At 48.5% G+C, this 26,033-nt stretch overlaps 1 protein-coding gene across 1 annotated transcript in view; it reads left to right on the forward strand.

Moving 5' to 3' along the window:
* DPYD (dihydropyrimidine dehydrogenase) overlaps positions 1-26,033 on the forward strand; it is a 2,479,659-nt gene that overhangs the window by 2,142,825 nt on the left and 310,801 nt on the right. The window lies entirely within an intron of this gene.

The following is a 26,033-nucleotide window of genomic DNA, read 5'->3' on the forward strand; positions in this document are numbered from 1 at the left end:
AATTATGAGCTGTTTTATACAAAACAATAAAATAGAATGAACAGCAAAGTCAGAATACCCAAGCTGTAGGAGGCAAGAACATAATAGACATTTTTGCTTTTCATCATTTTCGAACAGCAATGCCATTCCATGCAGCTAACGATGTGTAATGGCCTTGATGTACATTCCCCATTCATAGTGTTCCATCATACAGCGTCTGCAAAATAATATATATTTAAATGTAAATGAAAACAGACGAATATGCAATCGGAAGGAAAGAATGCAAACATTAGCTGTCTGCTGTCTAGTATCACACAGAAGCACAGCATGTAGAATTTAAAACTTTTATTTAGGCAATTACAAAAAATAATTTTGAATAAAGGCCAATGTGTACTGAAAGGTGGCTTAAAAAATGTTGAAATAAATAAATAAATTTAACCAACCTTTTTCTAACAATGTATGAACATACCAGTTTAAGAGACGTGGCATCGATTACCTGAGGTTATGAACATTATTCTTTGAATACAATAAAATAACTGTAATAAGGTTGTCTTAAAAAAATGCTGCTGTTTCTGTGCCAGATTTTATGCTGTTTTTAAAGTCAAAGACAGAAGAGGATTCAAAAGCAATGCAAAATATATAGATTTGACCTGTAATTCTCCTCCTTGCTTGATCTACTCTGTCATTGGTTAAACAATTAACCTCTAAAGCTATAGTTGTGATGTGTTTTATAAAAAATAACTAAAAATGCTTGTAAAATCACTCTTAGGTTATATGCGCATTATGCCTTCTTCATGCAGATTCCTGAATTCTGCAGGAAACAGCACTGCCAAATATGAACATAATGCACAGCAATGTAGAGATGACCTAGCTGTGCACGTCTAGTCTTTTGTTAACTCTTTTAACCGCTTCAGGGTATGGAAACCATTAAGTGGTTAAATGATGTAAAATCTCATTCTTCGGGCGACACCTATTGAAAGTCACTCACTCTTTATAGTTGAAAGTATGATGATGGTATATTACAGAAATATGTCATAAATCTTGTGCTAAGACAATTCCTTTAAATTACTTATTAATTAAGGCTCATGCATTGTCATAGCCAATTGCACTGTACATGGAGGTGTATGGCTCCTTAGTATAGAGCAGTGGTCCGCAAACCTTTGATACCTTTAGAGCCACATTAAGATCTGAGAGCGGGTTTCAAGCCACATGCAAACATTTCCCTCTTCCCCAGGAGTAGTAACATCCTGCTCTCATACCCCTCAAATTAGCAACACCCAAAGCACTCTGTTATAATGACAGACAATTCCAATATAATGACGAAAAAAGCCGGCACCTTCGATAAAATCTTGGCAGCTTTATTAAAATCAGGTCACAAACAGGACAGTGCTTTGGTGCTGACACTTTTCAACTTGAACTGTGTTAATCGTAACGATTTTATCGGAGACGCTGGCTTTTTTTTGTCCTTATATTAGACTTATTTGCGGTGGCCGAGGGGCTTGCTGGACTTCCGTAACCTATGCGATGATGGATGCCTACAATGGTGAGTTCATCTAGTATATTAACAAACAAAGCTTTCCCACAGAAATTACACCGAGGCAGTATACTTATATTCTGGGATTCCCACCTTAACCAGATTCAGTATGCTTGCATCACGTGCTAAAGCACGCTATCACTTCCAGCTTTTACTTCTCCTCCTACTGGCAGCATCATCCTATCTCCAGATTACTAGACTTAACTTATTTCTAAACCCCCTAGGTCAGTAAATATGCATCCAGATCTGCTCTTCTATGGGGCTTCTCAAAAAAGTCACCATCTGGAGACCTGCTCTTCATAGCTGTTTGTTAGGCCTGCTAATGCACCAAGCTGGCAGACAGCTGCAAGCCACTCATCATAGGCTCACGGGCTACATGTGACTTGTGAGCCACAGGTTGAAGACACTTGGTATAGAGATACATGGTCTTATTTTGCATGCTCAGTTACATAGTTTCATTGTTTTAAGGTTGAATAAAAGACACTGGACCACAGGGTCTATCCTATAATCCTAACATGTTGATCTAGAGAAAGACAATGTTCTAGAGACAAATCTCCCCATATTAGGGGAAAATCTCTTTCTAATTCCAAATTTCTGGATCAATGTAGCATCTTCAAAAATAGCTCCAAAAATTAGAAATTTTATATATTTTAAGAAAGGCATCCAGGTCCTTCCTAAACCTGTAAGCTGGTCACTTAATAAAGACTATTGGACCAATAATAATAATAATAATAATAATAATAATAATCTTTATTTATATAGTACCAACATATTCCGCAGCGCTTTACAATTCAGAGGTTCATATACCACAGTGTTAGGAGGGCGGTTGCAGACAACTTTATTAAAATGGAACGCAACCAACCCCGGGGTCCGCGATGCAGCCTGGAGGACTGCTGCCGAACACTTTCCGGGTGGAAAGTAAAGTAACAAACTTAAATGTTAAACCCCTCCATGTTACAGCACACAGGAACGGGTTTAGCGGTTCGCTCTATCTCCGTTAACTGCACGGGAAAAGAGTGACCGGGATAGCACCTACTTAACTGAAGAACCACTCCGTGTTAATGCACACGGAGCGGGTTTCAGCGGTTCACACAATCTCCAAGAACCGCAGGGAGATGTGGGACCGAGGGAAAAGCAGTAGCCCTGTCTTCGATACAGGCGCTACGCTGTAGGGATTGGCGCTAAGATGCGTGTGACTCACGCCGACGGGTAAGTGCCCTCTGCCAGCGTGCTACCTGACAGAGGAGTGTTTCTCCACGTGGTCCTGCAGGCTGCTCGGGGTGTAAGGTGACCCCCACTGACAGAGCCAGTCTGCAAGGCGAAGCTACCTGCCTACTTCCACTAGCCTGCCTCTATGGAGCTAACCTGCCTAGCAGAAACTACACGTGGAGCACAGACGTCCACACACAAGCATCATGCTCTATGATCTGAGCGCGCCACCATGTTTGTGGGCGGGCCTTTTAAAGATTAAGCCCTACCCCACTGTCGCACCATTAGTGACGTCACCTGTGACCAATCAGGCGGTGCCAGGTCACCGGATCAGCTGGTTCCCGAACCACCAATCACGGTCCGCCATGTCACGGGCATGCTCAGTGTGATGCATCTTGGACTTAGGCTGCCGGAGCCCTGACTCCCTCCGCAACCTATACTTCATAGCGCTAGGCACAAACACCCAAGATACAACTTGCACATCTCGTGCATTGGCTAGGCGTTGGGACTGACGGTGATGCTGTTCAGCATCAGCCCTGGCTGGACCTGAATGGGAGACCACCAAATCCACTGATGATTCTGAACCCATTTCAGATCCAGCAACCGCCTGGTACCTAACATTATCCCCCCTCTAACCTCCCCCTCCACTTGACGCTCATATTCCTCAATGAGAAGGGGAGTGTGAATGTGGTCCACGGGTTCCCAGGAACGATCCTCAGATCCGTGGCCCCTCCAGTGTATGAGGTAATGTTTTTTCCCGCAGACCATCTTGGACCCCACAATCGCCTGCACCTCAAAATCATCCCCCCTGATGTCAGGAGCAGGTTGGGGTTCCGAGAATTTTGACAGGTGAACCGGCTTAAGAAGTGACACATGAAACGTGTCATGAATCCTCTTGTGTCGTGGCAACTGTAGCCGGTACACTACGGGATTTACCTGGGCTAAAATTCTGAATGGACCAATGAAACGGGGGGCAAACTTAGCGGATTCTCCACGTACTCTGATATTCTGAGCTGCGAGCCACACTTTGTCGCCCGGCGATAATACGGGGGCCGGACTGCGATGAGTGTCAGCCGACTCTCTCATCCGATTCTTGGAAGCCAATATAGCCTCCTGGGTACGATCCCAAACCTCCCGCGCCTCCAGAGCCCAATCTCTGACCCCAGGTTCCACAGAGGAAACCAGCATAGGGACCAGAACTAGCGGATGTTGCCCATTATTTAGGAGGAATGGAGTCTGACCTGTGGAATCCGCCACTGCGTTGTTCAGGGCAAACTCAGCCCAGGGTAGCAATATCGTCCAGTCATTCTGGTTGGCCGAAACGAACTGACGCAAGTATGTCACAAGCGTCTGGTTAGTGCATTCCACCAGGCCATTAGTCTCCGGGTGATAGGCAGTAGAGAGATTCAGTTCAATGGAGAGCAAGTTGCACAACTCTCTCCAGAACCAGGAGGAAAACTGTGGACACCGGTCACAGACAATCCTATCAGGCATTCCGTGGAGACGGAAAATGTGACGAATGAACAGTGATGCCAGAACCCGGGAAGAAGGAACCCTGGGCGAAGGAACCAGGTGAACCATCTTGGAGAAATGGTCAGACACCACCCATATTGTCGTGTTTCCCCGGGACTTAGGTAACTCAACAATAAAGTCCATCCCTACCAGCTCCCAAGGTCTATCCACCACGGGTAACGGATGAAGAAGACCAGCTGGCCTCTGATGGGACGGTTTATTTCTCGCACAGGAGACACATGCTTGGACATATTCCTTAATGTCTTGGGCCAACCGAGGCCACCAATACGACCGTTGGAGAAGCTCCGTGGTACGTCTGACCCCAAAATGACCTCCGATCTTAGAGGCATGTGCCAAAGACAGTACTTCATTCTGTAAATTAGGAGGAACAAATGTCCTCCCGGGAGGAACCGGGTTTAGGGACACTGGAGCCACCGTCCGCATACATTCTGGTGGAACAATAAGCCGGGGCTCGTCCTCGTCCTCAGCCGTATCCATAGACCGGGACAATGCATCCGCCTGAGGATTCTTTTACCCTTTTAAAAAATGAATGGAAAAATTGAACCGGGAAAAGAAAAGAGACCACCTGGCCTGCCTCGGGTTAAGACGCTGCGCCGTCTGTAGTAGAGATGAGCGTTGTTCTACTCGAACTGTTCGCCAATCTCAAATTCGAGCTGTTTTGGGCGGTGTTCGAGCCGTTCGGCGAACACGAACGATTTGAGAAAAATTCGGCTGTTCGAGGTTATGTTCGATAACTGTTCGTGCACCAAAATCATAACTGGATTTTTTCTCAGTAATGATGAAAATTAATGTTAATACGCAGTTTGAGTGTACAGCGGGGTGGGGGGAGGGGCAGGGGATGGATCTCTGCAGGAATAATGAAGATCTCCATTTTTTTTTCTCTTTCCCGCATTTGCAGTGGGGAGGTGCAGTCTGTCAGCCTATCAGCAGCGCACACACGGAGCGAACTGCTGTTTTTCACACAAGCAAGGGCATGTGTCATTGGCAGTGTATGTCACATGTCCTTGCCCTATAAGACCAAGTCATTTTCCCCGTCGCCACCATTTTCTCACTGCTGCAGCTGCGTGTTAGACGGCACCGCTGTTGCTGTGTGCACTATACCTTGTTAATTTCAAGCCAATTTTCGCACAAATCTACAGATAGCTTGGGAGTAGGGAATAGTTGTGATTGCAGTCCTTTTAAGTACTAGGTTACAGCATTTCCTATGACTTTTATCAGGCAGGTCTGTGCTCTTAAATAGATAGATTGTGGGAGTAAAGACTAATTGTAATTGCAGTCCTTTTCAGAACTAGGTTACATCAGTTCCTATCAGTTTTTGCCAGGCAGGTCTGTGCCAGTGCTGTGAAAGTTTTTTTCACAGCATTTGGCTGAATCTAGCAAAGCTAATCCTTTTTGGCCTATTGCAGAGTGTGTTAGTCAGTGGAGTAGCCTATCTGTGTTGCAAGATATACCACCTGTGTATAGAATACCAATTTTTTTACTGCACCTAGTGAAGTAAAATCTTTTGGGCATAGCATCATTCTATTAGTCCACCTATACTGACCTCCATCAGGTTGCAAATTGAATATAATTTTTTCTGCATCTAGCTCTGAAAAAATATTTGGGCTTCTAGCAGTGTGTGTGACTTGTTCTATTAGTCCATCTATACTGACCTCCATCAGGTTGCAAACTGAATATAATTTTTTTCTGCATCTAGCTCTGAAAAAATATTTGGCCTTCTAGCAGTGTGTGGGACTTTCTCTATTAGTCCATCTATACTGACCTCCATCAGGTTGCAAATTAAAAATAATTTTTATCTGCATCTAGCTCTGAAAAAATATTTGGCCTTCTAGCAGTGTGTGGGACTTTCTCTATTAGTCCATCTATACTGACCTCCATCAGGTTGCAAATTAAAAATAATTTTTATCTGCATCTTGCTCTGAAAAAATATTTGGCCTTCTAGCAGTGTGTGGGACTTTCTCTATTAGTCCATCTATACTGACCTCCATCAGGTTGCAAATTGAAAATAATTTTTATCTGCATCTACCTCTGAAAAAATATTTGGGCTTCTAGCTGTGTGTGGGACTTGTTCTATTAGTCCATCTATACTGACCTCCATCAGGTTGCAAACTGAATATAATTTTTTTCTGCATCTAGCTCTGAAAAAATATTTGGCCTTCTAGTAGTGTGTGGGACTTTCTCTATTAGTCCATCTATACTGACCTCCATCAGGTTGCAAATTAAAAATAATTTTTATCTGCATCTAGCTCTGAAAAAATATTTGGCCTTCTAGCAGTGTGTGGGACTTTCTCTATTAGTCCATCTATACTGACCTCCATCAGGTTGCAAATTAAAAATAATTTTTATCTGCATCTACCTCTGAAAAAATATTTGGGCTTCTAGCTGTGTGTGGGACTTGTTCTATTAGTCCATCTATACTGACCTCCATCAGGTTGCAAACTGAATATAATTTTTTTCTGCATCTAGCTCTGAAAAAATATTTGGCCTTCTAGTAGTGTGTGGGACTTTCTCTATTAGTTCATCTATACTGACCTCCATCAGGTTGCAAATGAAAAATAATTTTTATCTGCATCTACCTCTGAAAAAATATTTGGGCTTCTAGCTGTGTGTGGGACTTTTTCTATTAGTCCATCTATACTGACCTCCATCAGGTTGCAAACTGAATATAATTTTTTTCTGCATCTATCTCTGAAAAAATATTTGGCCTTCTAGCAGTGTGTGGGACTTTCTCTATTAGTCCATCTATACTGACCTCCATCAGGTTGCAAATTAAAAATAATTTTTTATCTGCATCTACCTCTGAAAAAATATTGAGCTTCTAGCTGTGTGTGGGACTTGTTCTATTAGTCCATCTATACAGACCTCCATTAGGTTGCAAACTGAATATAATTTTTTTCTGCATCTACCTCTGAAAAAATATTTGGGCTTCTAGCTGTGTGTGGGACTTGTTCTATTAGTCCATCTATACTGACCTCCATCAGGTTGCAAACTGAATATAATTTTTTTCTGCATCTAGCTCTGAAAAAATATTTGGCCTTCTAGCAGTGTGTGGGACTTGTTCTATTAGTCCACCTATACTGACCTCCATCAGGTTGCAAATTCAAAATAATTTTTTGTCTGCATCTAGCTCTGAAAAAATATTTGGCCTTCTAGCAGTGTGTGGGACTTTCTCTATTAGTCCATCTATACTGACCTCCATCAGGTTGCAAACTGAATATGTGGAACCCCAGGGGTCTGGTTACCACAGTAATAGCAATATTACGTCTGTGAGCAGGTGGGAGGTCTCCTGGTCAGGAATCCTAAGCATGCCACACCTCCTGCCCAGTCCTGGGAGGGGAAGAACTTCCCCTATATAAACTGGGGCTGAGGTGGGGTTAAAAAAAGAACACAGACAGAGACAGAGACACAGTCTGGTCTGGTGTGGAGCAGTTGCAGGGAAAGTGACAACAGGAGCTCTGTAGGAGCAGGAGTGAGTGCCAGAGGCTGGAAGCTAGATAGCTCGCCTTGGCTGAAGAGATCTCACCGGCACGGAGTCCGAGGCTGTGGGGACTGTTCCATACCCAGCAGCAGAAACCGACCGGCAGGGGATTTCAGGTCCTCTGGCCAAGAAACCCGAAGGCACGGTCACACGCAAGGGACCAGCACCGCAGTCGTGGAGCGGAGGCTACCAGAAGGCCCCGAGTCACCGGCCATACGGGTGAGCACCACACGGTACACTCAGGGACGTGGGCTACTTTTACCCGCTTCTATCAAGGTAGCCAAGAAGAGTACAGTTAGTTGGGGAGGCCTACAACTCCGCCTGGCCAGGGGAGATCCTGTCTGCTCACGGACTGACCAGACCTCGACCGCTAGCCAGTACTCCCGGGAGGGTCTATCTTTGTCACCAGTAAAGACCCTAAACTACACCGCACCGTCTGAGTGGTTCCTGGTGCCTGCGTGCAATTCTACCATCCCCATCATCCACGTCCGCTGCCCTGAGGCCATACCCCTCCCGTTGGGGGTTATACTATCCACGCTGCACAACCGTACCACCGGCCTCAGCGGTCTGCCCTGCAGCGGCGGTTTCATAACCGCATTCAACGGGTGGCGTAGTCGAACAATATCACATCTGCCACTAAAAACATCGCCACTTAGTTTGACACCCTGGGCACGGACCGGGTCACCGCCACGAGGACTACTACCCCCAACGGATCCGGCTCCGGGTATTCCTCAAACATGGCCCAGGGGGCGCGTCAACTTTTGGCGTAGTCGGCAGGATTCCGTGCCCGCAACCACCGGGTACTGCGCGCCTGAAAAAGACTGTTAAACTTACCTGTGGTGAAGATTCCCGCCATCCGACGCCATCTTTTGCCTTCTTCCCGCCAACCGTGGAGTTTTCCCGCCATCCGACGCCATCTTTTGCCTTCTTCCCGCCATCCGTGGAGTTTTCCCGCCGTTGGACGCCATCTTGAGGACGCCGCGCGGGAAGAAGAGGGGCGTGGACTCTGAAAGCGCGCGAGAACTGAAGCCCCGCCTCACGTCCGGACGTTGCGTAAGGTCCTGGAAGGAGCCCAGCAGACGCCGACGTCACAGGAGCGCGACGGAAGGTCCTCAACCCTGACGATCCACTGCGGAGCCGCGGCCTACGGAAGAGGATCATCGCAAGGTAGGCCACGGTCCACTAGGGGGGAGGAGGATGTCGGATACGGAGGAGAGCTTCACTGCTACAGCCACCGCCAGCACCACCGCTGCTGCGGTCATGCCTTTCACCATGCCCTACATCCCGGGGGCAGCCTGGCTACCCCAGTACTCAGGGGAGTCACATACCCTAAATGACTTCAAAGAAAGGCTGGATAGCCTCTTCCAGGTGTACCCCCTCACAGAAGAGCAAAAAGTGAGCATCCTGGTGGCTCAATTAACAGGGGCAGCCCAAAGGGAGGTAAAGTCCTGGCCACTTGGGAGGAGGAGGACTGTCGCAGAAATACTAGCCCGGCTGAAGGACACCTTTGATACCCGTGCCTCAGCCGAGATCAAGCTTAGATTCTACGGGTGCAAGCAGTGAGCACATGAGAATATAAGGGACTATGCGCTAAACCTACAAGAGGCCCTGAGAGCCATTAAGCAGGCCGACCCTGACGGCGTGGGAAACGAAGACAAACTGTTGACTGAACAATTTATAGAGGGTCTACATTGTAATGCCCACCGAACCCAGTTGCGGGCCATGGCCTTACAGGACCCTCATCTGGACTTTGCACAGTTCAAGGACAGAGCCATCCGGGTGCTCCGAGAACCGGCACCAGGTGGCGCTGTGACCCACAAACGCCCTGCTACCACTTACCACCAGGAGACGGCGCCCTTGTCGGCAGGGCCTGTGGGAGCTGATGCGCAGGCTTTAAACAATGACCCGGCTACAGACCTGCACCATCAGGTCCAAGAGCTAACTAAAAGCGTTGCCGCGCTAACCCGAACTGTGCAGTCTTTACAGGTTTCTACTCCAGGGAAGATCCAGCTGGCATCCGGACCGGAGGATATCCCGTGGCGCCGACCAAGGAGGACCCCACCGGCCAGAGGAAGACCCAGCGACCGATACAACGAGGACGGACAACCCATCTGCCGCCGCTGCAATCAACCCGGACATATGGCAAGGTACTGTCCTTTAAACTGGCACAACCTGGGGTAGAGGGCCAACCCCTAGGAATAAGATCACCAGGCCCATCGAACTGGCGTGACAAATACGTGGGAGGACGTCCAGTCTTGCCTGTGGTACTGGATGGCATTCCTATGAGTGCCCTACTTGACACCGGGTCACAGGTCACCACCATCCCGTACGTGCTCTTCAAGCAGTACTGGAATGACTCGGATATAACCCGCTACCCAGACGACGACTTGAGTATCATCGCCAGCAATGGTCAGCCCGTGCCACAGATCGGATTTAAAGAGATGACCATTAAAATCGGTAAAGTCGAACTGGCAGCACAGGGACTGATCATTGTAGACATTGACAAGCGCGAGAGTCACCCAAAGATAACTCTAGGAACTAATGTGATTGAAAATTGTCTTGCAGAGGTGATTCTTATTTTACAGCAGGTTGCCAAGAACGCCAGCTCCGGCCAGCAGCGAGTGCTTCAAAAAGAGATCCGGGCACTGATGCGACGGCAACAGGTGGAACTCTCCGGTGGTGAGATTGGTAGCGTGAGGATGTGTGACCCTTTCCCTATTGCCATGCCCCCAAAAAGTGAAAGGATGATTTGGTGCCGGGCAGCTATTGGTCTGAGAGGTAGAGATTACCAGGCAATGGTAGAACCAGTCTACTCAGATAGTAGGCCCACCATTTTGACGGCACGGGGGGTGGTTGATGTACGCCATGGGAGGGTGCCCGTTCGCATAATAAATATCGGGAAGAGGGAAGTGTACCTGCCCCGGTATGCTACGCTAGCCAAATTGTATACCATCAACCAAAATTCTGTACAGTCCGTGGAACCCTTGCCTCCATCTCATCCAGAGGAAGGTAACGGCTCTAAACAACAAATGGAGGACTGGTGTCAGCAACTGCATTTGGGTACTGACTCCACACCCGCTCACCAAAAGCAGGGAGTCTACCGGGTGCTCCAGGAATACGAGAGAGTGTTCAGTAAACACCCGCTAGACTTCGGGCGAGTGAAGGGAGTGGAACATCACATCCCCACGGGAGACCATCCTCCCATAAAGGAGAGGTATCGTCCCGTACCCCCTGCACACTACCAACACGCCAAGGGGATGCTTAGAGACATGAAGGAGGCTGGGGTAATCAGGGATAGCTGTAGCCCCTGGGCAGCTCCACTAGTCTTGGTTAAAAAGAAAGACAACACCATGAGAATGTGTGTAGATTACCGGAAAATCAACCGTATCACACACAAAGATGCGTATCCCTTACCAAGAATAGAGGAGTCTTTGGCTGCTTTAAAATCTGCTAACTTCTTCTCCACTTTGGATCTCACTAGCGGGTACTGCAGGTTCCTGTCGCAGAGGCGGACCGGGAGAAGACCGCATTCACCACCCCGATGGGACTTAGCGAGTTTACCTGCATGCCGTTCGGACTCTGCAACGCACCAGGAACCTTCCAACGATTGATGGAATGCTGTCTGGGACACCGGAACTTTGAGACGGTCCTGCTGTACCTGGACGATGTTATAGTTTATTCCAAAACCTACGAGGACCACCTGAAACACCTGGCGGAAGTGTTCGAAGCCCTGGCAAACTACGGTCTGAAGGTGAAACCGTCGAAGTGTCACCTGCTAAAACCAAAAGTGCAGTACCTGGGACACGTGGTGAGTGCTGACGGAGTGGCTCCCGACCCTGATAAGATCACCGCGATTCAGGAATGGCCAAGACCCTCCAGCGTAAAGGAAGTGCGGCAGTTCCTCAGGTTGGTAGGCTACTACCGAAGATTCATTCCCGGTTTCACCAAAAAGGCAGCTCCTATGCAGGACCTCCTGATAGGCCAGTCCAGGAAGGCCAAGAACCAGAAGCCGCCCTTCAGATGGGAGAAGCTGGAAGAAGAGTCCTTCCGCCAGCTGAAGATGGCCCTCACGGGGGATGAAATCCTGGCGTACCCTGATTACAGCCAGCCCTTTATCCTCTACACCGACGCAAGTAGCATCGGGCTAGGAGCCGTACTGTCCCAGATCCAGCACGGGAGAGAACGGGTAATTGCTTACGCCAGCCGAAAACTGCGACCCACCGAAAGAAACCCTGAGAATTACAGCTCATTCAAGCTAGAGTTCCTGGCAGTGGTGTGGGCAGTCACCGAACGCTTTAAGCACTACCTCGCCTCTTCCCGGTTCACCGTGTACACGGATAACAACCCGTTGACACACCTGGACACTGCAAGACTCGGTGCCCTGGAGCAGAGATGGATGGCCCGCCTGTCCAACTATGAGTTCACGATCAAATACCGGGCAGGACGCTCCAATACCAACGCGGATGCCTTGTCCAGAATGCCAAACCTACCGGACGTAGGGGAAGATCCAGGGGAACTGGAAGAAGTTGAACTCCCCGCGTTTCACCGTCATGGGACTACCCAGTATTCCCACCGTGTAAGGGGTAAGCAATCCACTACGTTCAACCCCTTACCTCATTACAACTGGGCGGAAACGCAGGACAGTGACCCAGCCGTCCGACGGGTGAAGGAGATGCTGACTCAGCCAGATGCCCGCCTTGACCCAGACGCTCCGGAGGAGACCAAGCAACTGTGGGCTGAGAAGAGTCGACTGTTCCTTTACAAGGGGAAGTTGTGCCGCAGAATGGTTAACTCCCGGACGCATGAACTGATCTGGCAAGTAGTGGTGCCAAGAAGAGACGCGGCTATGGTACTGGAGGCATACCACGACGGAGCTGGGCACTTCGGATGGAAGAAGCTGGAGTTCCTGCTGCGCGGGCGGTTCCACTGGGTAGGCATGAGAGGGACCATCGAGAGGTGGTGCAGAGACTGTGGCCCATGCAACCTAAGAAGGAAGGACCGTGCCAGCCAGAAGACTCCCCTGCAGTCCATCGTCACCAGGCAGCCGTTGGAACTGGTAGCCTTGGACCATGTAAAACTGACCCCCAGCAGAAGTGGCTACGTCTATGCGTTAACCATCGTGGATCACTATTCCCGGTTCTTGGTTGTAGTCCCCGTCAAGGACTTAACGGCTCAAACAGCAGCTAGAGCCTTCCAGCAGCACTTCTGCCGTCCACACGGATACCCAGAGCAGGTGCTGACGGACCAAGGACCTGCCTTTGAAGCGGAAGTCTTCCAGGAGTTCTGCACTCTGTATGGCTGCCGAAAGATAAGAACAACACCCTATCATCCGCAAACCAATGGACTTTGCGAGAAGATGAACCAGGTGGTGATAGACCTTCTGAAAACATTGCCCCTGGAAGAACGCAGTCTGTGGCCTGAGAAACTGCCTGATCTGGTGGACCTATACAATCACATCCCTGTAGGTTCTACCAACTGTACCCCGGCTTACCTAATGAGAGCAAGACCTGGTAAGCTGCCTGTTGATCTGGATATGGGAGTCCTGACACCCGAGGACACTTCACCAGAAGCAGACTGGGACACAGAGAGGCAGCAGCAGTACCGGAAAGTACAGGAGAGCGTTGAGCGAAGTCTCCGTCAAGCAAGAGAAAGACAGGAGAAGACTTACAACCAGTGTGCTCCCGCTGTTCCCCTGGTACCTGGAGAGCAGGTCTTGAAGAGGAAAAGACGGCTCCACAAGTTGGACGACCAGTGGGAGAAGGACCCATACACCGTACTGCCATAAAGCCATGAAAACCCAAAAATCTGCACAATCAGTAAGGATGGAGGAGAAACCACAGCCATTGTCTCCCGAGATCACCTGAAGAAGTGTCCCGAGCAGCTACGAAACCCTGAAGAAGATCAAGAAAACCCTCGACCCGCAGAGGAAAGGGAAGAGATGGTCAGTACTGTACTCGGAGACTTCCCTCGGTCTTGGACACAAGTAAATGGCGCTGTTGTGGTACCCGTCCTCACCTTCCTCCAGCCAGCATCCCAAGTGCCTACGGAAAAACAGGTAGAGCTGGAAGAGCAGCCGGTCCAGGAGGCAGAAGACCCCACACAAGCAGACCAGGAGAATCGACCCTCTGCTTATAGTGAGCCTGCCATGCCCCTAGTGAGCCAAAGAGTCCGTAGACAGCTGCCCAGCTTACCTTTGACAGCTCCTACACCCTGTAGCTCAGGACCGGTCAGTAAGCTCCGTAGGTCTACTAGGGCCACTAGAGGCCAGTTGCCCGTACGTTGGAGGATCTAAAGTGTTTAGACTGTTTTATTAATATTTACCTGTTTACTGTTGCTTGTAAATAATTATGTTTTTCCAGTTATTTTATAGGTATCTTTTGTGGATTTACTAGAACTCTATGTTTGGAGTGTAACCCAGGAACGGACTAAAGACTGTTAAAGACTCGGGGCAGGACAGACCCCTACCTGGTTACGGCTCCCTGTTCTTTGGTGAAATGGACACTCTTTTTGTTTCAAAAATTGCACCCGGTTGCAGACACGCCGTGACCACTTTAACATGTTTTTCCTTATTGTATTGTTCCTGTTTATACCCTGTTATGTTTTCAAAAAAAAAAAAAATATGTTTAGTCCCGGAGTACTAAATTTTACTAGGGGGGAATGTGGAACCCCAGGGGTCTGGTTACCACAGTAATAGCAATATTACGTCTGTGAGCAGGTGGGAGGTCTCCTGGTCAGGAATCCTAAGCATGCCACACCTCCTGCCCAGTCCTGGGAGGGGAAGAACTTCCCCTATATAAACTGGGGCTGAGGTGGGGTTAAAAAAAGAACACAGACAGAGACAAAGACACAGTCTGGTCTGGTGTGGAGCAGTTGCAGGGAAAGTGACAACAGGAGCTCTGTAGGAGCAGGAGTGAGTGCCAGAGGCTGGAAGCTAGATAGCTCGCCTTGGCTGAAGAGATCTCACCGGACACGGAGTCCGAGGCTGTGGGGACTGTTCCATACCCAGCAGCAGAAACCGACCGGCAGGGGATTTCAGGTCCTCTGGCCAAGAAACCCGAAGGCACGGTCACACGCAAGGGACCAGCACCGCCGTCGTGGAGCGGAGGCTACCAGAAGGCCCCGAGTCACCGGCCATACGGGTGAGCACCACAAGGTACACTCAGGGACGTGGGCTACTTTTACCCGCTTCTAGCAAGGTAGCCAAGAAGAGTACAGTTAGTTGGGGAGGCCTACAACTCCGCCTGGCCAGGGGAGATCCTGTCTGCTCACGGACTGACCAGACCCCGACCGCTAGCCAGTACTCCCGGGAGGGTCTATCTTTGTCACCAGTAAAGACCCTGAACTACACCGCACCGTCTCTGAGTGGTTCCTGGTGCCTGCGTGCAATTCTACCATCCCCATCATCCACGTCCGCTGCCCTGAGGCCATACCCCTCCCGTTGGGGGTTATACTATCCACGCTGCACAACCGTACCACCGGCCTCAGCGGTCTGCCCTGCAGCGGCGGTTTCATAACCGCATTCAACGGGTGGCGTAGTCGAACAATATCACATCTGCCACTAAAAACATCGCCACTTAGTTTGACACCCTGGGCACGGACCGGGTCACCTCCACGAGAACTACCACCCCCAACGGATCCGGCTCCGGGTATTCCCCAAACATGGCCCAGGGGGCGCGTCAAATATATATTTTTTCTGCATATACCTCTGAAAAAATATTTGGGCTTCTAGCTGTGTGTGGTACTTGTTCTATTAGTCCATCTATACTGACCTCCATCAGGTTGCAAATCGAATATAATTTTTTTCTCCATCTAACCCAGCCAATAGTTTTGGCCTAATACCACAGTTTGGCCACTCAGCTCTGCTCAGTTCCCATCCATTGTTTTTTTGTGCAAACAACTCCAGAGTTGTGAATTAGTTAACCACCAAAATGAGTGGAAAAAGGCCTGCTGCTGGTGGAAAGGGGAATAGGCGTGTTGGGAAGGGGAAAAAAGGTTGTGTCCGTGGGGTAGGTGTTAAAGCAACAGTAACATCTGCAGAAGAAAGACCATCTTCCAGCCAAACTAAAATGTCTACTTCTTTTAGCAGACAATGTGATAAGATCCCTTTCTTACGGCCACGCCAATCGCTACAAATTCCAGATGAGGCACAAAAACAGCAGGTGCTTCAACGGATATCAAGTGCTCCTTTAAGTGGGCTCTCCTCCACATCAACTTCAACATCACAAATACTCCAGTCCTCAAAGGTGTCACCCCAATCGCACTTGCTTCCTCACAGCTCCCAAATCTCCAGCTGCCCGTCTGAGTATGAGGTAGAACAGATGGTTGAGTCTGCAGAGCTGTTTACTCATACTATATACACTTGTTCTCTTCTCAAAATAGGACACTAGTCCCCCAAGAAAAGACCTGAAGCGAGTATTTCAACCATAAAATCCATTTTTATTGACACATTTTAAAATTGCAGTAAAATAAAACAAATCACAGTGCTTCAAGAATGCGAATGGGCAGACATTAGTATTAAATCCTACTGATATTCAAGGTATACTGTGTTCCGGTTAAAGATATGAGGCTCACAAACAATGCCTATTGCTATCCCCTCATAGTGAAGTGTGTAATGAAGATAAATATTACTTATAGCATATTTCTGTCCCCAAATATTATAATAAATTGTGCAGTGATAATCACTATTGATATATAAAAAAATGCTATTAATTACACATATGGAGGGGCTATTGTGGTTAAGGTTATGAACCCATGGGGAAGTGTCCCGAAAGAATCCGAAACAAAGCCGCATAAAATGGAGCCACAAGTAAGAAGGAACCGAATAAAGTACCTGAGTTAGGTATTAGGTATTGAAATCCAGTCCAAACATCATCGACTTGAATATTGTACCATGATGGATGCTTGTCAGCTCAGAACTACCATACACCGTCATAGATGTTCCTGAAGGTTGATTTAGATGGAGCTTCATGAATATCAACAGCGTCACAGTCTGTGATGGGTTCCCACCAATCGTATATGATCAAATATATATACATCTGTGTGATACAAACTGAAGTTAAAAACACATAAAAACAGGAAACGACAATAAAAACATAACTCAGAACGGTGAGTTGTAGAAATCAATATCAAGCTTCACAGAAAGAAGGAGATTGTCACTTATGCGCATGCGTCATTTGAGGTCAAAGAGGACCGGAAACAGCAACGCACACATTTACCTGAGATGGGCCTTCATATATATACCACCACGCGACCGATAAACCTCAACTCCCTGAAGAAGAATATTTGAAACGTACGTCGGGGTCACGGATGGGCGACAGCATTATTACTCTGACTCAGGTACTTTATTCGGTTCCTTCTTACTTGTGGCTCCATTTTATGCGGCTTTGTTTCGGATTCTTTCGGGACACTTCCCCATGGGTTCATAACCTTAACCACAATAGCCCCTCCATATGTGTAATTAATAGCATTTTTTTATATATCAATAGTGATTATCACTGCACAATTTATTATAATATTTGGGGACAGAAATATGCTATAAGTAATATTTATCTTCATTACACACTTCACTATGAGGGGATAGCAATAGGCATTGTTTGTGAGCCTCATATCTTTAACCGGAACACAGTATACCTTGAATATCAGTAGGATTTAATACTAATGTCTGCCCATTCGCATTCTTGAAGCACTGTGATTTGTTTTATTTTACTGCAATTTTAAAATGTGTCAATAAAAATGGATTTTATGGTTGAAATACTCGCTTCAGGTCTTTTCTTGGGGGACTAGTGTCCTATTTTGAGAAGAGAACAAGTGTATATGATATATGAGTTTAACTACCGATAATATTTTTCAGGATTCCATTTGTGGAATTGTGTTGGTTACTCATACTATAGCCTGGGAATCAGAGGTCGACTCCAGCGCTTCTGTGAATCCAGACGAGGAAATGATCTGCACTGATGACCAGAATCTTTATGAGTCGGATCCAGGACCAGACGCAGAAGGTTCTGACCATAATGTAGACCCTCATTCCCAACCTGTAACTCCTGTTGGTGGAGACAATGAGGAAGACGATGATAAGACTCAAATACCTGATTGGAGCGACAACTTTAGTTTTTTGTCAGGGCAGGAACAGGTTGGCTCTGAGGACGACGGGTGTGATAACGCACAGGGTGATGATGATGAGGTTGGAGATCCCACTTACTGTCAACCCACAGTCAGCCAAGAGATGAGGTCAGCAGAGGAGGTGGAGGAAGATGCTAGTGACGACGAGGTCAGGTTGCGCCTTCCTGGACAGAGACGTAGTACTGGAAGCACGTCAACAACTGCATCCTCAAACACAACTCTGCCTCTCACCACAAGTCGTGGTGGCTCTTCAGGCCGCATGGGTGCTAAGCCTTGCATAGCCTGGGCATTTTTTCAGATCGATAAAGATGACCCAACTCGTGTTATCTGTAACATTTGTCAGCAAAAGCTAAGTAGAGGCCAAAAAATACATAGTTTGAGTACTTCATGCATGAACCGGCACATGGACATGAAGCATAAGTTGCAGTGGGAAGCTCAGTGTGCTACAATGCGGCCTAGCTGGCCGGGCCAACCACCGTCTGCCATATCTTGTGCATCCGCGGCCTCTTCATCCTCTGTGACTGGGGGGACAGCAGTCACACCTGTTTTGGGGCGCAGACCTGCCACCTCTTTACCCGCAACAGCCAGCGTGATTGGCAGGTCATCATTTTCTTTGGAGGTGGTAACACCAGCTGGTGTTGAGCGCTGTCCGACATCGATAGACCTTATGTCCGTCGCAGTGCCCCAGTACCAGATGCCCAGTCGGCACTACTTCTCAAAGAAAGGTGTGCCTGCGCTCCACCAGCATGTCGCACACAACATCACCACTTCTTTGAGAAACTCTGTGTGTGACAGGGTGCATTTCACCACAGACACTTGGACGAGTAGGCATGGACAGGGGCGTTGCATGTCGCTGACTGGGCACTGGGTAACTATGGTGACAGCAGGACAAGGGGCTGCTGTCCAAGTCTTGCCGTCCCCACGAGTTGTGCGTCAATCCTCTTTATGTCAAAGTTCCTCCACTGCTTCTGCCTCCTCAACCTCCTCTCGGTCTTCCACCTGCACCCAAAGCCTGTCTGGTCATGCCACAAGCTTTCTAACTGCGCAGAAGGGATCCTGCACACCTCCTTACTATGCTGGCAGTAGGGCTCAACGTCATCAGGTGGTTTTTACTTTGAAATGTCTGGGAAATGTGAGTCACACAGCTGAGGAGTTGTGGTCAGCTCTGGAGAACCAATTTCATGAATGGTTGTCTCCACTGGACCTGAAACCAGGGAAGGCCGTGTGCGACAATGCTGCAAACCTGGGTGCGGCCCTTCGCCGGGGCAATGTCACACACGTGCCTTGTATGGCTCACGTGTTGAACCTGGTTGTCCAGCAATTTTTAGCCCACTCTCCCAGACTAGATGGCCTTCTGCAGAGGGCGCGGTTGCTGTGTGCTCACTTCCGCCGTTCGCATCCCGCAGCTCAGCGACTTACATCTCTACAGAAGTCGTTGGGCCTGCCACTTCACCGGCTAAAATGCGATGTGCCTACCCGGTGGAATTCAACTCTGCACATGTTGCAGCGACTGTGGCAGCACCGACAAGCCCTGGTGCAATACGTTCTGACGTATAGCCTGGGCCAACGAGATCCAGAGGTGGGGCAAATCACGCTGGAGGAGTGGTCTCAGATCAGGGACCTATGCACCCTTCTGCACAGTTTTGAAATGGCGACGAAGATGTTTAGTGCTGACGATGCCATTATCAGCATGACTATTCCGGTGATTTACATGCTGGAGCACATGTTAAACAGAATTCGGAGTCAGGTGGTGGCACAAGAGGAGGTGGAGGAAGTAGAGGAGGAGGAGTTGTATGCGGAAGGGCTAACATCTGCAAGGTCCAGACGGTCGGCAGCACCAAGGCGTCAGGCATGTGAGGGTGGGGGAGATGGTTTTACCAGGGCGCATGATAGCAGCCAAACTAGTGAGGAAGGTGCAGGAGCCCAGGAAGAAGTGGAGGACGAACTGATGGAAGACTCATCAGATGAGGGAGACCTTGATCACATTTCTGTTGTGCGAGGTTGGGGGGAGAGGACAGAGGAAGGAAGCATGATTGTTACCTCACCACCAACACAACAGGGACTTGGTGCTCCTGGATGCGCAACACACATGAGTGCCTTCTTGCTGCACTACCTGCAACATGACCCTCGAATTGTGAGAATTAGAAATAATCCTGACTACTGGGTTGCCACACTGTTAGATCCCCGGTACAAAAGTAAATTTGCAGAAATTATTCCTGCCATAGAAAGTGATGCACGCATGCAGGAGTATCAGCAGAGACTGTTGCAGAATCTTACATGTGCTTTTCCACAAAACACCAGTGGTGCACGTAGTGAATAGTGTTGAGCCACCCCCGTAGTGTTCGAGTTCGGTTCGGTTCGTCGAACACCCGTGTGTTCGTCGAACTGTTCGTCGAACTGTTCGTCGAACACCTTCGAACACCGTTAAAACCAATGGCAGGCAAACAAAAACACATAGAAACACATAGAAAACAACTTCAAAGGTGTCCAAAAGCTGACAAACTGCTCAGAAGACATAACTATCACATGGAAAAGTGACAAGTACATATAGTCAAGCGAAAATAAAAGAGGTGGAGGAGTAAAAGGAGGGGGAGACACAGATATAGGCATGTCATGCCCTTCTAAAATCCAAAAAGTGAGAAGCCGACACGGCCAGTCCGCTCCTGCCCGTGCCACCTCCGTGTCGCCGGGTTTGTGCCAGAGCCGCGGTGAACCCTGATGGCCAGCCCCCCTCTTCCAATACTTTTGCCTGTCCGCTGGTGGGTCGAGCGAGCCCCCCTGTGGTGGAGGCAGCTCTAAGCTTTTTAATTTAAATTGTCTCTCTAATTTGAATGAATACACTTTAAATCCATTTACAAGGATCTATTGGAGGGCAAGTCTCATGCCAGCAGTCGCGTAATTCCAGCTCCAGTAGCGTCCACTAAAGCTGCTGCAGTTAAAAAGCTTTTATAAGGATCGAGCTCGGCTGTCCACCGCAAGGCATCCTACTGCCAGTCCCAGCCCCTATGCCTTGGGGTGCCTCCTGATGCTCTTCACTGAGTATCCCGTGGTCCCGAAGCATTTCCTTTGAAAAAATGAAGTGTCCAAACTACAGGTGGTGTAGCTTGCTTAACAGCCGGGATAATCCGCTGACTAGCAGACCCTGCTACTAGGCACAAAGTATTTCCTGGGCTAGATGCAGTTAAAAATTTGTAATTAGATACTCTCGTTGGATGCTGAGAAAGCATTCCATAGAGTCTCCTGGCACGCCATATATGATTCTCTTAAAAAGCTTGGGGTAGGGGTCTAGGGGACCCTTTTATAGCCAAAATCACGGCCCTGTATCGCAATACGTCACCTAGGCTGAAGATAAATGGAACTGTAGCACCCTGAGGGCTCGGTTGCTACAGAGGTATTGCACCTCACCCAGAGGTGTGATATCTCACTCTCAGGTAAGGATGTAGTGTGGATCAGGACCCGACACCTGCATGCATTACACCACATTGCCGTGGGGCAGGGCGACCAATATGCCCCTGAGATGGGCACGACAGTCCCTGTCCCTGGCTGGAGTGGGGGGAGGGAACACTGAGGAAGGGGAACCCTGTAGTGCAGGAGCAGGGAGGAAGCAGTTCCTGGGTGCATTGAGAAGGGAGTATAAAAGGTGGGCACCATCTTAGTTCAGTGCAGAGAAGTCTGAGCAGAAGTGGCAGGGAGCAGGGGCTCTGCATGAGCTCTGCTCCGGAGGCGGGCCTAGTAACAGAGGCCCAGGCCTGGAAGAGGGAGAAGGAAGGAAGAGGAGCGGAGAAGGCTCCAGGAACGAGGAACGAAGGGATCTCAGGGGTGCGGACGGGCGAGTCGCCACCGCACGCCAGAATCCACCTGCGTGGAGGGGTCAGGCCAAAGGGGGAGACCGGTCCCCGAAACTAGTGGAGGCAGGAAACGACCCTCAGCTAGAAACAGGAGGCTGTGACATTTTATGTGGCGCAGCCCCTCGCTACACCCGCTAGGAAGGCACCACATAGGGTCAGGGAAACTGGCGCCAAGTTTACCAAGAGGAGGCCCGAGGCAGCCGGACAGAAGGGTTGGTAAGAAAGGCCAGACAAAGGACACACAAAGGGGGTCCTGTGAAGCGCTCCAAAGTTATCTGGGAGTTGTCTGAGCCCCTCACCTGGTGAGCACAGTACGACGTGGGCAGCTGTTACCTGCAGACGTGGTCTGGATAATAAGAACTGTGAGTAAAGGCGCTGGACTGCATCACTGACTCCGTGTCATTACTGCTGCTGCCCTGCACCATCACCCCCATCCTCCGCATACACTGCCCTGAGGCTATACTCCTCCCGTGGGGAGTTATACTACGCTCTGCTGCACCCACAACACCAGCCTCAGCGGTCTGCCCTGGAGCGGCGGTTCACTCTGACCGCAATCCACGGGTGGCGTAGTCGGACATTTAAACATCAAAACCACATAAATAGTTCCGCCACTGGTTTGACCGCCCTGAGCCACGGAACCGGGTAGCCGCCACGGAGACTACAACCTCCAGCATCCACCAAAAAGGGTCCGGCTCCAGGTGTCCCAAGGCCCAGGGGGCGCGTCAGAACATTTTCATCACCTTTCACAATCACCAATGGGACAAGGCAGGGATGTTCTCTGTCCCCTCTCTTATACATCCTAGTGACGGAGCACCTGCTCTCATCAATTCGCCATAACCCCAATATTAGGTGGATTGAGGTGGGAGGCACCGAGTACAAGTGCTCTCTATTTGCTGATGATGTCCTAGTATATATCACTCAATCACATATATCCATCCATGCTGTTATGGCTGAAATAGATCACTTTGTTACATGGTCAAATTTTAAAATCAATGCAGCGAAGTCTGAGGCCCTCGATGTCTCCCTCCCCAAATCCATATAGGATTCCATCCGTCCAACTTTCCCTTTGCCTGGCCCTCACAGGGTATCAAATACTTAGGAATTCCTATTCATAGAGACCACTCCCATCTATGTTATCTTAATTTTGGGCCCTTTATTGAACAACTCCATAGAGACCACGGTTGGCAAGTTAGAACTGTAAGATTCACTACGTGAACCACTGGTGTTTTGTGGAAAAGCACATGTACACTGTGTTCCAAATTATTATGCAAAAAGTGTTTAGGAGTGATAAGGGAAGAATTTGTTTGTTTGTCAGTTAAACTCATTGATGGTGATGTGTGTCAGGGCTCTTTATATCACTGTAAGCAATTGCAGACACCAGTGCTAATTAGTTTGTCAGGTGTGTCCAATGAAAGGCAAGACTACTTAAGAAGGCTCTCTCACATTATTCAGCAGCCTACATTTTCTGCCAAAATGGGAAAGAAAAAGGATGTGTCGGCTGCTGAGAAGCAACAAATTGTGGAGTGTTTAGGTCAAGGCATGACTACAATCAACATTGTGCGATGATCAGGATGAAGTGTCTTGGCAATCAAGAAGTATGTAGCTGATTCACAGTACACACGTGTGCGTGCTGATAAGGGCAAATTGAGGACTCTATCCTACAGGCAATTACGTCAGGTTGAAAGAGCAGCGGCAAAAAAGCCTTGTCATAGCAGCAGACAAATTTTTGAAGCTGCTTGTGCCTCCAACGTCCCCCGAACAACAAGATGCAGGGTCCTTCAGAGGTTTGCAGCTGTGCATACGCCATCCTGTCGACCTCCTCTATCCACTTCACACAAGCAGAAACGGCTCCAGTGGGCCAAACATTACATGAAGACTGATTTCAAAACTGTTTTGTTCACGGATGAGTGCCATGCAGCGCTCGATGGTCCAGATGAATGGAGTGGAGGATGGCTGGTTGATGGACACCCCACGCAAACACGGCTACAGCGCCAACAAGGAGGAGGTGGAGTAATGTTTTGGGCTGGAATCATGGGGAGAGAGATTGTCGGCCCCTTTAGGATCCCTGAAGGCGCTAAAGATGAACTCCATAATGTATGTGGATTTTCTCAAACAGCACTTCCTGCCATGGTTCAAGAAGAAGAACCGTGTATTTCACAGCAAGATCATTTTTCTGCATGATAATGCACCATCTCATGCTGCACATAAAACATCTGCATCTCTGGCTGATATGGGCATAAAAGGGGACAAACTTATGGTGTGACCCCCATGCTCCCCTGACCTCTACCCCATTCAGAACCTTTGGAGCATCATTAAAAGGAGTGTCTATGATGGCGGGAGGCAGTTCACATCTAAGCAACAGCTCTGGGAGGGTATTCTGTCCTCATGCAAAACAATTGAAGCAGAAACCATCCAAAACCTGACAAATTCAATGGACGAGAGAGTTCAGAAGCTCCTTTCGAACAAGGGGTCCTATGTGAAAATGTAACATCACCTAGAATAAAGTTTTGAATTGAAAACTGTTTGATTTCAGTTTCTAACAACCTGCTAATGCTTATAATTTCAAAAATGACCATTTTTTTGGTCTTTATTAAAATTAAAAGGTTGATCGAAAAGTTTGGGGGATCTAAGAGTGTGGCAACCCAGTAGTCATGATTACTTCGAATTCTGACAATATGAGGGTCATGCTGCAGGTAGTGCAGCAAGAAGGCACTTATGTGTCTTGCGCATCTCGGAGCCCCAAAATTATTTTCCGGGCTAGATGCAGCTAAAAATTATTTTTAATTTTAAATTTGGTGGAGCTTATTATAGATGGCCTAATAGGATCAGTGCTGCACACTGCTACAAAGCCCAAATTATTTTCCAGTCAAGATACAGATAAACATGATTAGTAATTTGAAAGCTTAAAACGGTTGGTAGGGTGATTTTAAACAATCATCAAGCTTTTACTCTCCCCAGGATGACACAGGGGTAGAAAAGTCGTTTCGGATCCATGATTTGTTCATCTTTATGAACGTGAGTCTGTCTACATTATCAGTGGAGAGCCGCGTGCGCTTATCTGTCAGCACACCACCAGCAGCGCTGAACACACGTTCAGACAGAACGCTGGCTGCGGGGCATGACAAGATCTCCAAGGCGTAAGTGGCTAGCTCCGGCCATTTATCCAGATTGGAAGCCCAAAAAGAGCAAGGGTCCAGTGACACAGTCGTGGCTTCAATGTTTACTTGGAGATACTCCTGTACCATCGTCTCTAGGCGTTGACTATGTGTCAGACTTCTTGTCTCCTGTGGCCTTGCAAAGGATGGGCTAAAAAAGTGGTGAAATGATTCCGCAAAATTGATGTTACCACCAGATACTGTGGTTCTGTTACGGTTTGAGTGCTGAACACTTGACGGTCCCACGGTTGGCAAGTTGGAACTGTGAGATTCACTACGTGCACCACTGGTATTTTGTGGAAAAGCACATGTAAGATTCTGCAACAGTCTCTGCTGATACTCCTGCATGCGTGCATCCCTTTCTATGGCAGGAATAATTTCTGCAAATTTACTTTTGTACCGGGGATCTAACAGTGTGGCAACCCAGTAGTCAGGATTATTTCTAATTCTCACAATTCGAGGGTCATGTTGCAGGTAGTGCAGCAAGAAGGCACTCATGTGTGTTGCGCATCCAGGAGCACCAAGTCCCTGTTGTGTTGGTGGGGAGGTAACAATCATGCTTCCTTCCTCTGTCCTCTCCCCCCAACCTCGCACAACAGAAATGTGATCAAGGTCTCCCTCATCTGATGAGTCTTCCATCAGTTCGTCCTCCACTTCTTCCTAGGCTCCTGCACCTTCCTCACTAGTTTGGCTGCTTCCATGCGCCCTGGTAAAACCATCTCCCCCACCCTCACATGCCTGCCGCCTTGGTGCTGCCGACCGTCTGGACCTTGCAGATGTTAGCCCTTCCGCATACAACTCCTCCTCCTCTACTTCCTCCACCTCCTCTTGTGCCACCACCTGACTCCGAATTCTGTTTAACATGTGCTCCAGCATGTAAATCACCGGAATAGTCATGCTGATAATGGCATCGTCAGCACTAAACATCTTCGTCGCCATTTCAAAACTGTGCAGAAGGGTGCATAGGTCCCTGATCTGAGACCACTCCTCCAGCGTGATTTGCCCCACCTCTGAATCTCGTTGGCCCAGGCTATACGTCAGAACGTATTGCAAAAGGGCTTGTCGGTGCTGCCACAGTCGCTGCAACATGTGCAGAGTTGAATTCCACCGGGTAGGCACATCGCATTTTAGCCGGTGAAGTGGCAGGCCCAACGACTTCTGTAGAGATGTAAGTCGCT

Source organism: Phyllobates terribilis, unplaced genomic scaffold, assembly GCF_046119375.1.
Source record: "Phyllobates terribilis strain yellow unplaced genomic scaffold, ASM4611937v1 Scaffold_8__6_contigs__length_399053987, whole genome shotgun sequence".
NCBI lineage: Eukaryota > Metazoa > Chordata > Amphibia > Anura > Dendrobatidae > Phyllobates > Phyllobates terribilis.